Below are 13833 nucleotides of genomic sequence, written 5' to 3' on the forward strand. Positions count from 1 at the left end.
TGAATGGTGGAGCTGGGGAGACCGGCGAGAAGTGAGTTGGGGTAATCCAGGCGGGAGGTGACAAACGCATGCACGAGGGTTTCGGCTGCATTTGGGCAATGTAACGGTCGGAGGTGGGCAATGTGGCGGAGGTGGAGGAAGGTGGTCCTGGTCAAGGACCGGATGTGGGGGAGGAAGGACAGCTGGGGGTCGAACCGGATGCCTACCTTGCGCATTGGTTCGGTGAGTCTGAGGGAGAGCCCAGGGAAGTTGAGGATTTTAGATCCACAGGAGTGAAGACTTTGCCGGGAGCCAAGCAGTATGGCTTCCGTCTGGTCCACATTCAGCTGCAGGAAGTTTACACTCATCCAGTCCTTGATGTCTGCCAGACAAGCTGATAGAACATGGGGGGAACCTGGAGTCAATGCTGGAGGAGGCAAAGCAGATTTGCGTGTCATCCGCACACGTGTGGAAGTTTACCCCGGGTCTGCGGATGACGTGGCCCAGAGGGAGCATATGGATGAGGAAAAGAAGAGGGCCAAGGATGGAGCCCTGGGGGCGGGAGGAGAAACCATTTGCTGAGGTGAAATGGAAGCGGTTGGTTAAGTAGGACTCGAACCATGCGAGTGCGGTCCCAGTGAGGTAGATGAGGGAGGAGCGGCGGTGGAGGAGGATGGCTGTGTTGAACCCGGCGGAGAGATCCAGGAGGACGAGGAGGCAGAGAGAGAGAGGATGTCGAGAGGCGTCACACCGAGGTGATAAGGCACTGTATCAAATGCAAGGGTTATTATTATATTTTTGTTATCGCACGAGGGGTGCTCAACTCTCCCACACCTGTCACGGAGGATTTGCGCAAGTCACCATGACAACACCCGGGTCTGGCCCCCATCGAAACGCTTTGGTTCAAGTGTCAATCCTTCCACATGTTTGAGAGAGCCTTGAAGGACTGGATCTCAATGTTACACCACCAGCCGTGGTTCAATTTAACTCTCGCTCTGCCACGTGTCAGCCTGGCTCAGTCAGCAGCACTGTTGTCCCTCGGGCAGAAGGGTGTGCGCGTGTAACCTGTACCACCCCCCCACACACACATATCTGCACACACGCTCGCACGCCCACACGCTCCCACGCCCGCGCACACACACACACCCGCACACACCAAATCCCCCCTGCACACACCCCCCTGCACATACACCACGCCCCCTCCGCACACACACCCGTACACACACACACCAGCACACACGCACACCCACATACTCCCACACACCCACACATATCCCCACGCGCACACACACGCACACACACACAACATGTCGAGACCCTGAACTCAACCTGGGGGGAGTACTGCATTGTCCGAGGCGCTGTCCTTCATATGAGACAACAACAACAAATCACATTTACACAGCGCCTTTCGTTATCAGGAGGACGTCCCAAGGCGCTGGACAGTCAAGAATTTGGATCCGGGTCGGGGAGAGGGTGGGTTGGGATCAGGAGGGTTGGAGGGCAGGGAGGGTGGGGGTGGGAGGGTGACTAAGGTGTGGTTGGAAGAGGAGGGTCTTGAGACAGGCCTTGAAGGAGGCAAAGGAGGGGGGGGGAGGCAAAGGGACTGTGGGATGGAGTACCAAAGGGTGGGGGCAGAGAGTCTGAAGCCCCCGGACCATCAAGGACTATCCTTTTCCCTGACAGCATAAGATGTGTCTTGCAGAGAAGTTATAAAGGGTTTTGTCAACTTTACGCAGAAAGCGGTTGTAACACTTACTTTCAGCCATTTCCTTTCCAAGGTCGTTGGGTCCGTAACCGATCAATAAAATAGCAAAGCAGACCTCGCCAACCGTCTCGTGATGTGCCTGTGAAGGTGCTGCTCAGGGCAGCACATACGCAGTGTGCGTGTTTGCCCAAGAAAGGGAAGCATTCCTGGGGCCAGGTGTGTTTTCACCTGATATTTGTCCTGCCTCCAGGAGCTAGTGATATACGCTCAATCAATGGCCGAGTGCATCAGCCCAGCTCAGCAGGTAGCCCTCTCACCTCCGAGTCAGAGGTTTGTAGATCCTGCGCCTTAGGACGTCCTCCTGACGTGAAAGGCGCTTTACAAACATAAGTTGTTGTTGCCGTTCGAGCTCCATGCCCAGACTCGGAACCCATATAGTCTACCCATGTAGAACCCCCCCCACATCTTTTGTCCCCCACCTTATCCATCCATTTTGCCCCCGCGCAATAGAATTCCATCCCAAAGTCCCTCCGAATCCTTCCCCTCATTCCCCACTTTGAAAATCCACCTCCGGACGTAATAATAATAATAATAATAATAATCCTTGCATTTGATATAGCGCTTTTCACGTCTTCTAGACGTCTCACAGAATATGCTGTGAACTGACCATATATTGGTGGGCGAATTGACTGCATATTTGTGGATGTACCTCTCTCTGACCACACGCTCAATCGTCTTTGCCCCCTCCCCGCCATCTTCAGACCACCCCGTACACACCACCCCCCCCACCCCGCTCCCCCCCAACTCAATCACCAGTGTGACATGCTGGCAATGCTGAGAGGTGCTGAATTAATGTAAATTGTATTCGAACATATAAAAATATCTACTCCCTGTCACTTGCCTGAATTATAGGCCACGGACATAGACAATAACAGGAAGGAAATCCGCTAATACATCGACTTTATAATTACACATCACTGGAGGTCAGATTCATCAACGAAGTTCAGGAGAGATGTCTGAGCAAGGTCACCGCTGATCAACCCACATTAGATTAATAGTAATTAATAATAATCCTTGCATTTGATTTAGCGCCTTGTCACGTCATTGAGACGTCTCAATCCTCTTCACAGAATATATCGGACAGTGGCTTTTACTGTGCATTTTGTGAGAGAAACGTGGCAGCCAATTTGCGCACAGCAGCGTCCCCACGAACAGTCGTGGAGCGAGTGACCGATTTTATTTGACCGGATTGTCGGCCAGTACACCGGGACAGAGGAACTCCCTTCTCTTTTCGAATTGCGCCTCGGGATCTTTAACGTCCACCCGAACTGGCAGACGGGACCCAGGTTTAACGTCTCACCCGAAGGACAGCACCTCAGATGATGCAACCCTCATCCCCAGCGCTACATTGGAGCGTCAGCTTAGACGATATGATTTGGAAGTCCTGACATAGGGCTTGAACTCACAACCTTCTGACTCGGAGGAGACAAGAGTGCTACCAATGAACCATGATTGATTTTATTTGTGTGGTTGTGTGGGCCGCAGTGGGGTGGGGGGTTGTCAGCCAGGACACCGGGAGAGAAACTCCCTTCTGTTCTCGTATAGCGCCGCAGAATCTTGAACGTCTCGTCCCTTTAACATCTCATCCGAATGACGGCGTCTCCGACGGTGCTGTGCTCCCCCACTCCTCACCCCTCATCCTCCTCTCCCCAGTGCTACACTGGAGCATCAGCGCAGACTATTACAAGTTCAGAGTCCAAACGCATCCGAGTTTCGAGGCTGAGGTGCAACCATTACGATGCTCCTGGACAAACAGACGTGGCTGGGGACACTCAGCAGGTCAGGCAGCATCTATGGAGAAAGGAAAGTGAAAGGCGGCTGAGTGTTCCCAGCGACTTCTGCTTTTTTGCGTCAGGTTTCCAGCATCTGCAGTATTTGGGGGTTTTGATCCCTTCCCGGCTTTACTTAGAACTCCGAGCCGACTTCTGGGCGGTCAGGAAGTGTTCCTGATGTCCATTATGCATGGGGATTGTTGGCCAGGAACACCGGGAGAGAGAAATTCCCTTCTCGTTCCAAATAGAGCCACGGGATCTTTGACATCCCACTGAACAGGGACATCAAACGGGACCTCGGTCAGAGGGAACGGCACCCAAAGCCCTGCGCCGGAGCTTCAGCCTGCACCGTGTGAGCTCACGCAACTCCTGACGAGGGTCATGGAATCGCGCAGTCTAAGCCGACGCTCCAATGCACGTGTTTTGCAATTGTCGGAGGTGCCGTCCTTCGGATGAGACGTTAAACTGAGGGCCCGACTCCCTGTTCGGGCGGACGTTAAAGATCCCGCGGCGCGATTCGAAAAGAGAAAGGGGGTTTCTCTCTCTCTCTCTCTCTCTCTCTCCCCCGGTGTCCTGACCGACAAATCTCGCCAATTAAAATTAGTCATTTTATTTCATGGCCGTTTGTGGGACACAATTAGGCTGCCGCATTTCACCCACAAAACACACAGTCAACCTGCTTTGCAGTATAATCCCGCAAAGCGCTTTGGGCCGTCCTCCCAATACGAAAGGCAGCTGTATCTGCGCCTCTTGGCTAGGGCTCACGGGGTTAACAGGAGCCCTCTTAGGGTACAAAGGGTGTCGATAACCAGCCTGTGTTACCAAATAATTCACCCGGGAGCTATAGCACTAGATCTGAAGGCAGGGCAATCGGTTTACACAGAGAGCATTGTGCTGCTTGACAGCAGATGTGAAATGATGGACATTGAATAACCGCTTCGGAATAGCAGAGGCAGGAGTGTCACTGCTCAGCAATTAGCGTGCGCTGCGACTAGCCGTGAGCCTGCCGAGAGGTTGAGTTACTTCTCTTGTGATGTGTAGCCCTTTCAGGAGGAAATTCCCTGACAGACGTCGGAGTGAATTGTGCGGCTCCTGTGCAGTGCGTAACCCCAAGGCGAGCACTTAGCCTCACAGGGAGCTATTAGCCGATATGCAGCAGCTAATCTCCCTCCATCTGTGGCCTAATCGGCTCAATTGGCGGCATTCTTTCCAGATCAGGAGTTCATCAGTCTCACAACGTGGCTCCTTGTCTAGGCTGGTCCTCCCGCCGCCATCCGCTGCACCGGCCTGGCTTGACCGCCGAGTCGGAAGGTTTGCGGGTTCAAGCTCACCCCCCACCCCATCCCACGTCGAGACTTGGAATCACACAGTCTAAGCCGACGCTCCAATGCAGCGCTGGGGGTGTGTGTGTTTCGTTGTCGGATGAGACGTTCCTTCGGATGAGACGTTAAACCGAGGCCCGGTCTGCCTATTCGGGTGGACATTAAAGATCCACATGGCACTATTCAAAGAAACACGGGAATTTCTCTCTCCTGGTGTCCTGGCCAACAATCCCCCAGATAACCATTGCCGTCACATAATTGCGCTGCCTCGTTCGCCGATGAAAACACAGTCACTCCATTTCACCTTAAAAATCCTGTGAAGCACTTTGAGATGTCCTCCCGGCATGATAAGGCGCTCTACCAAGTGCAGGGAAACAACAACAATAATTCTGTTTGATGCAAAGGCTTTTACATCACGAGGACGTCTCAGAGCACTTCTCAGGCTCTTATTGCAAAGTGTAGTGACTGTGGGGATTTTTGTTTTGTAGGAGAAACCGGCAGCCAATGTGCACGAGGTTCTTTGTGAGCATCTTTGGCTATTTTCCTACAGGCTCTCCTTCATTTTGTTTCGAATCAATCCCCGCATTTTTTGTTACAGCGCTTTAACACATCAAAACACCTTAACCCGCTTTACAGAGTTGTGACACGTATTCACCATAATAATAATAATAATCTTTGCGTTTGATCTAGCGCCTTATCGCGTCATCGAGACATCTAAAAGCCCTTCACAGGATATACTGTGAAGTGAATAGACTGTATTTTATGGGCAAAGTGACTGTGTATTTTGTAGGTGGACGCAGCAGCCGATTTGCAGATAGGCCATGTCCCACAAACAGCCGTGACGTGAATGATCGATTTCCTTGGACAGTCACCGAAAAATTCTGTGAAGTGCTTTGAGAGGCGTATTAAGGTGATACATCAAATGCCAAGGATTATCTTGTCTCCCCCCACCCCCACCCCACCCCCCCAACAACGTTCCCCAACAGCCGCGAAGTCAGTGACCAATTTTATCAGGGAGATCATCAGCCAGGACAGCGAGGGGAGAGAAACTCTCTTCTCTTTTCGTGGAGTGGAGCACTGCGGGATCTTTAACATCCACCTGACCATGCACCAACGGGAGGGACCTTGGTTTAATGCCTCATCTGAAGGTCGGCACCTCTGACAATGCAGTGCCTTTCCTAAGCAACTCACTGGAATTATAATAATAATAATAATAATCCTTGCATTCGATATAGCGCCTTATCACGTCATTGAAACGTCTCAAAGCGCTTCAAGGAATACATCGTCTAGTGGATTGACTGCATATTTTGTGGGCGAAACACGGCAGTCGACTGCGCGCAGCAATGTACTGAAATCGAACCGGAACCCATGCTTTTTGCCAACGTCACGTCTTGTTGCTCACGTGGAGTGAGGTTGATGTTGGACAATCTGCGTCCTACCTCGATACAATGAAAACCTCCAAGGAGGGAGTCATTTAATCTGTTTACAATCTGTTGCTCATCCATGTCACAGTCAAGGATAAGGCGATGTTTTATGTTACTTAATGTCACATGTAGGACAATGCCCACAGCGGTAATTGAGATCAGAAACCAGAGACTCTTAATTACCAACTTGTACTCTTGGCAACCGTATTTTATCCTTTATATTATTTACCAAGTAAGTCTGAGGTTCCTTTCTGGGACGAGATTGACATTGCCATTGCCAAGATTGGGTTATACAGTATAGAGCGCGGGTGGATACAGGGTTATAGAGAGAGTTGGTGCGGCAGGTTATATAGAGATTTAGTGAAAGGCTGGTGAGACAGGATTATAGAGAGAGTTGGTGACATACATTAGTTGTGAGGAGTGACTGAAGTATATTCAATGAAGCGCTTTGAGACATTTCCCACAAGCAGTCGTGGATTGAGTGACCGCTATGCCATGGGACTCCCAAGTTTTACAAAGTTTTATATTTTCTTTTTACTTTCCTTCTCCTGGTCTTCAGACGCTTGGGTCGTGATTTATTGCCTAAACTGTGGTTAATAGGAACGATAAGAATGAAATGAATATTGGACCTCATGGGTCCAATGGGACTTTGTTCCCTTTTTATGGATATCGGGGACATTATGCATGTACGGTAACAAATTACATCTACACAGCACCTTTCATGGCAGCAGGACATCGCAAGGTGCTGGACGGTCAAGGGTTTGGGATCCAAGCTGGGAGTTGGGATCAGGAGGGGTGGAGGGCAGGGTGGGTGGGAGTAGGAGAGTAACCGAAGGCGTGGTCGAAGAGGAGGGTCTTGAGATGGGCCTTAAAGGAGGCAAGCGGAAGGGTGGGATGGAGTCACAAAGGGTGAAGGCCCGACTGCTGATGGTGGGGTGGGGCGGGCGGAGGACGTGGAGCAGGCCAGAGCCCGCTGAGCGGGCGGGAGTGGACAGGTTGATATGGGGTTAGCCGGTCACAAAGGTACGGAGGAGTGAAAGGCTTTGAAGGCGAGGACGAGGATTTTGAACTCAATCCTCTGGGGGATGGGGAGCCAATGGAACCGGGCGAGATTGGAGGCGATAGGGTCACGGAGTTTGGTGCAGGAGAGGACTCGAGCTGCTGGAAATACAATGTATGGATTGAATCTGGTTCTTGAAAAGATAGACTGCGAAATGAACAGATTAAGAACTAGTGGAGGAGGGATAGGAGAGGGGGAGTAGAGTGTGGTCAGGGTGGGAGAGAAAGAAGTAAAGGGGAGGAGGGGGGAGGAGGAGAGAAGGAGGGGCAAGAGACATAACCATCTCAGACACAAACCAAACCCGGGGAAATTACTCAAGACGTTACTCAACAAATTGTTCTGCAAATCCTCTGACCAATAGAGTCCATAGCATCTCGAGAATGATTTTGTTGAGTTCTGCAAATCTCTGATGAAGGAGTTTTGGTGTCAAACATTAACTAGAGTTAGTCTTTTGGGAGAGGGGGTGAGGAGAGCGGAACCTGTCAGGGTGTTGGGAAGTAATCTAATCATTCTGAATGACGTTTGAGAATTAACTGGAGCATATTAATTATCTATGAAAATTCAGCCCGGCCTGTCCTCGCCCTTCTTGGAGTCCTGTAGCGTAGTGGTGAGACCTCTCGCCTCACAAGCCTGAGGATCCGGGTTCAATTCACGGGCAGGGTGAAACCATAGGCAAGTTTCCTTACTCCACATGCCTCTGTTTACCTACCAGTAAGTAGGAACCCGGTCGTTTTCGATTGGCTTTCGTAGGGTGATAATCCCTCCAAAAAAAAATCTGGAAAAGTTAAAATGTGGTCGCTCAATCCATGAAGTGTTTGTGGGATACTGTTGTGCGCTATTGGCTGCCGTGATTCACCCACAAAATACACATTCGATGCACTTTACAACACTGTATATCCCGTGAAGCGCTTTGGGACGTCTCAACACGTGATGGAAGCAAATCAGCAAAGTCATTTACTGACCCTCTGACCCTCACAAAGTCACAGGATTTGAAGACGGATTTGAATACAACACTGAGCTGTTCTTTTTATAAAAGTTCCCTTAAACTGGCCTGAACCACCCTTCCTGGTAACCCTGTTCCAGTCGATACTTGCCCTGTGTATGAAGAAATACTTCCCGGATTCTGTGAAGCACTTTGAGATGTCTCAACCACATGATAAGGCGCGATAATAAACCCAAGGATTATTCTTGTTCATTTTGATACTTGTGCCAAGGGTCGGTATGAGTCACACAGGCAATTTGCTTCTTACGCAACAATGATATTAATAATTATACTATTCCAACACAAATGTACACTCATACAGTGCCTTTCATGGTGGGAGGACGTCCCAAGGCGCTGGACCCGAGCTGGGTGTTGGGATTGGAAGATTGGGGGGGGGGTGGTGGAGAGCAGGGGGGAAAGAGGGTGATCAGAGGTCGAAGAGGAGGGTCTTGAGATGGCTCTTGAAAGAGGCAAAGGGGATGCGAGGCAGTGGGACTGTGGGATGGAATTCCAGGGGTGGGGGCAGAATGGCTGAAAGCCCGCCCGCCAGTGGTGGGGAGGGCGAGGCAGGGGACATGAAGCAGGCTGGGGACCTCAGAGCAGCTGGAGCAAGCAGGTTGGTAGGGGCTGAGGAGTTTGCAGAGGTAGGGGGGAGCAAGGCCAGGGAGGGCTTTGAAAGTGATCTTGAATCGTATCCTCTGTGTAATGGAAAGCCAGTGGAGTCGGGCGAGGATGGGGGTGATCGGGTGAGACATCTCAAAGTGCTTCACAGAATACACAGCAGTGTCCCACGAATAGTTGTGGATTGAGAGACCACAATTACTTATTGGAAGGATTATTACCCCCGGGAAATCGATCCGTCAATCGACTAACGTCCGCGTTCCTATTTACTGCGAGATAAACCGAGGCGCGTGGAGTAACGAAACTTGCCTACGGTTTTGCCCCGCCTGGGAATCGTACCCAGGTCTCTCGCTTGCGAGGCGAGCGGGCAATCCACTACGCCACAGGTCTCTGGAGGTATTTGCTCACAGGTGTCGTGAGAAGGAATTTGATTCTTGCTCACGAGTCAGCAGACGTTAGTTTAAGCATCGGTTAATTAGTTACAGGCAGATTACTGTATTCAGATCATTACTTCCCACAGCAATGGTTGCGTTAGGGCTGCAAAGTTAGCTGGGCTGCTGGAATCTGCTACAATTAATGTTTACCTGGTTAATGATCAACTGGTAGAGATTTATTTTCTGTTGCACCAAGCGGGCATTGTGTGAGGGTTTTCTTGTGCAGGTAAAATACGAAACAGTTACCGCACTCAACTTTGTCGGACCACTGATCGCAAAGGTCCTAAGTAGAGATTGCCGCACAACACAACACAACCCAGCGACCAAGGTGAAGCAATACTGTAGCTCGCGAGGTGTCTGGGGTAATTAACTTACAGTACTGTCTTAGGATATAGCAGTGCAGAGGAATAAACGACGAGCTGGGAGAGAGAGAGAGAGAGAGAGGTAAGTCGGAGTGTTTGGTAACGCGTTCAATGTGTTTGCAGCAAACTCTTGACAACTCATTGCTTGGAGGGAAAGGGCTCAGTGACCAGTTATCCAGAGTGACGGGAGTTAGAGATATAATAATAATAATAATTCTTGCATTTGATAGAACGCTTGATCACACGTTCGAGACGTCTCAAAGCGCTTCACGGAGTATACCGTACAGTGAATCGACTGTGCATTTTGCGGGTGAAACACGGCAGCCAATTGCCCACAGCAGCGTCCCACAAACAGTCGTGGGTTGAGTCCTGTAGCTCAACGGAGCTTATTCCTGATAACTCGTCGCTCCAAGAGCAAAGGGCTCGGCCACGAGTTATCCGGAGCGAAGAATTAGGCGTGTGTATAAATACAATAAACTCCTGTTATCTCATTGTTCAGAGGGAAAGGGTTTAGTTGGGACAAGTTAGGAATAAGCAGCGAATTAGGAATATGACATCCCTTCGTCCACAAAATATCCAGTCAATTCACTTTACAATATATCCTGTGAAGCGCTTTGAGACGTCTCGAAAAAGTGATAAGGCGTTATATCAAATGCAAGGATTATTATTATTACTGTCTGACAGTCAGCGTTCCCCCCCCCACAACCACCCCCACCAGCCCAGACTGAGTTCAAAGTCCCCGATGCGAGGGCTTGAACCCACAACCTTCTGACGAAGAGGTGAAAACGCAGCCGAGCGACCCACGCTGATACCTTACGTGAACGAGCAAGTCTGGCACCCAAGAGGGATTTTTGCAGGAGCCGGCATTAATTTTGGGCCAAAGAAACAATAGCCTGCAAAGAACTGCTCTCAAACAATCGTTTGCAACGCTGCAAATTGCCTTCATGAAAAGGCAGCCATTCGCGTTGGGCGGATGTTTCAAAGCACGAGGCAGGATTTTATCCGATTCCATCGGATCAGACGTTAAGCCAAGGACCCGTCTGCCTGTTCAGGTGGATGCTAAAGATACCATGGCTGCTATTCGAAAAGATGTTCTGATCAGAAAGTCCCCCAGACCGAATCGGTCGCTCACCCCACGACGCTGGTGTGCGCCAACTGGCTGTCGCCTTTCGCCCACAAAGCACACAGTCACTCCACTTTCCAGCGTATGCTATGAAGCGCTTTGAGGCATCTCAACAACATGGTAAAGCTCTATGTCAAATGCAAGGATTATTATTATTATTATTACTGTAAAGTGCATCCACTGCATATTTTGTAGGCAATAATAATAATAATAATCCTTGCATTTGATATAACGCATTTCAAGTCCTCTCGACATCTCAACGCGCTTCACGGAACATGCTGTAAAGTGAACTGACCATATATTTGTGGGCGAAACGCGGCAGCCAACTGCGCACAGCAGCGTCCCCACAAACAGCCGCGGATTGAAAATGACCAATTTATTATTTTCTTTTTGGAGGGATGATTATTAGGCGTGCGGCAACCAACTGAAGGGGAAACAGAGAGGAGAGCGCGGGAGGGAGGAAGCGAGGGAGGGAGCGAGGTCGTGCGTAGATTTGATATACTTTATTTCTAGGAATTCAAATGAGAAGTTGAGACACGTTTGGTCACACACACACACACGCGCGCGCAAGAAAAGTTTGCAAGACAGCGGAATGAAATTAGGAAGGGTTGGGCACAGAGGGAGGGAGAGAAGGGGGAGGGCGGGAGGGAGGGAGGGAGGGAGGGAGGGAGAGGGTATGGGTGTGGGGTGGGCAGAGGTTAAAAGTAAGAAGTGAAACCGTACGAAGCGCAGTGACCCATGTAGAGACAGGAGTGGTTCACAAAGTTCTGTCAAAGCCACGCTCCCTCGCTTCACACATCTCTGAGCTTGCCTTGACATGCTACAGGTAGGTGATGTTCCTCTTATTCACTTGTATGTTTTTTTTTGGGGGGGGGGGGAAGAGGCGGTGTGGGGTTAGGGAGTCGGGGAAAGTTATTTGGAAGATTGTGAAGGTTTCAAGTCCATTTAATTCTTTGCGTTTGCGGATTTTAACTCATTCAGCGGGGTATCTCGTGTGGAGCCACGTAGAGCATTGGTTAGAGAGCCTCGCCTCGCCTTGCCTGGCAAGTAAGTGGACCCGGATTCGATTCCAGGGCAGGGCAAAATCTTAGGGAAGTTTGCTTGCTCCACCTGTCAATGTTTACCGAGCAGTAAATGGGAACCAGGTTGTCAATCGATTGGCGGATCACCATTCCGGGGTAATAATCCCTTCCCCAAAAAATAATAATAAATTTGTCACTCAGTGTATTCTCTGTAGAGCTTTGAGACGTCTCGAAGACGTGATAAGGCGTTATATCGGATGCAAGGATTATTATTATTACCTTAGTGGGTGGGGGAGGGAAAGAGACAAAATAATTCATTTGAATAAACTTTTCAAACACAGTCGGTGAGTGAATCTGTCTCGCTCTCACCTCACTCCAAAAACAAAAATTGCGTGTACTTGGAGCTATATAACAATAATAATAAAAATGATAATAATCCTTGCATTTGATGTGGCGCTTTTCACATCTTCTAGTTGTCTCAAAGCGCTTCAAAGAATATACTGTCAAGTGGATTGACTGTATATGTAAATGTATGTGTTTCTCTATATCTCTGAATTAATTGTGTGTGTGTCTCTCTTGTCTCTGTGTGTGTGTGTGTGTGTCTTTCTCTCTCTCTCCTTTCCTTGGATTTGTGTATAAACGTGTGTCTATCTCTCTGTTTTTCTGTATGTGTGTGTCTCTCTCTCTGTCTCTTCCTTGGGTTTGTATGTAAATCCAAGGACACGTAGTTCACAAAAATGTGGCAAAAGGAACAAAAAAAGCACACGGCAGAAAAAAGGTCTTTTCACACACGTAAATATGTAAAATTCATACAATTTCAAAAGGAGTAAGTGTGTGACAGAGAGGGGTGGGGGGGGGGAGATATCATTAAACAACCATGTTTCTGGAATCCTGTAGCTCAGTGGTTAGAGCGCTCGCCTTGCAAGTGAGAGACACCTGGGTTCAATTCCCGGCAGGGCGAAACCTTGGGCAAGTTTCCTTACTCCACACGCCTAATAATAATCCCTCCAAAAAACAAAAACAATAATAAATTGGTCATTTTCAATCCACGACTGTTTGTGGGGCACTGCTGTGCGCAATATCAAAGTGAAAAGCGCTATATCAAATGCAAGGATTATTATTATCTGTGTGTCTCTTTCTCTGTGTGTGTGTGTGTGTCTCTCTCTTTTCTCTCTGCGTCGCTTTATGTGTGTGTGTGTGTATCTCTCTCTGTCTGAGTGTGTCCTTGTGGTGTGTCATTGTCTCTGTGAGTGTGTGTTTGTGTGTCACTCTCTTTCTCTATCTGTGTGTATGTGTCTCTCTCTCTCTGTATGTGTCACTTTCTCTCTGTATGTGTGTGTGTCTATCTGTGTGTGTGTGTGCATGTCTCTCTCTGTCTGTGTGTGTGTCTCTCTATGTGCATGTTTGTCTGTCTGTATGTGTGTGTCACTTTCTTTCTCTATCTGTGTGTATGTGTCTCTCTGTGTGTATGTGCATGCTTGTCTCTGTTTGTATGTGTGGTGTCTCTCTATCTCTGTATGTGTGTGTCACTTTCTCTCTGTATGTGTGTCTATCTGTGTGTGTCTGTGTCTCTGTATGTGCATGTTTGTCTCTGACTGTATGTGTGCGCGTGTCTCTATCTCAGTATGTGTGTGTCACTTCTCTGCATGTGTGCTTGTGTCTCTATGTGCATGTTTGTCTGTCTGTATGTGTGTGTGTGTGTCTATCTCTGTATGTGTGTCACTTCCTCTCTGTATGTGTGTGTGTGTGTGTCTGTGTGTGTATGTGTGTGTCTGTGTGTGTCCCTCTCTGTATGTGTATGTGCATGTTTGCCTCTGCTTGTATGTGTGTGTGTCCCTCTATCTCTGTATGCGTGTCTTTCTATCTCTGTATGTGTGGTGTCTCTCTATCTCTGTATGTGTGTGTCACTTTCTCTCTGTATGCGTGTGTCTATCTGTGTGTGTGCATGTCTCTGTGTGTGTGTGTGT

At 49.2% G+C, this 13833-nt stretch overlaps 1 protein-coding gene across 1 annotated transcript in view; it reads left to right on the forward strand.

Moving 5' to 3' along the window:
- Positions 1 to 9531: 9531 nt before the first annotated feature.
- kcnj15 (potassium inwardly rectifying channel subfamily J member 15) overlaps positions 9532 to 13833 on the forward strand; it is a 20994-nt gene continuing 16692 nt past the window's right edge. Inside the window, exon 1 of the mRNA XM_007909477.2 lies at positions 9532 to 9803. The gene's annotated coding sequence lies outside the window, so the exon portion shown is untranslated. The remainder of the gene's footprint in view (positions 9804 to 13833) is intronic.

The sequence above is a fragment of the Callorhinchus milii genome, unplaced genomic scaffold (genome assembly GCF_018977255.1).
Source record: "Callorhinchus milii isolate IMCB2004 unplaced genomic scaffold, IMCB_Cmil_1.0 Scaffold4, whole genome shotgun sequence".
Lineage (NCBI taxonomy): Eukaryota > Metazoa > Chordata > Chondrichthyes > Chimaeriformes > Callorhinchidae > Callorhinchus > Callorhinchus milii.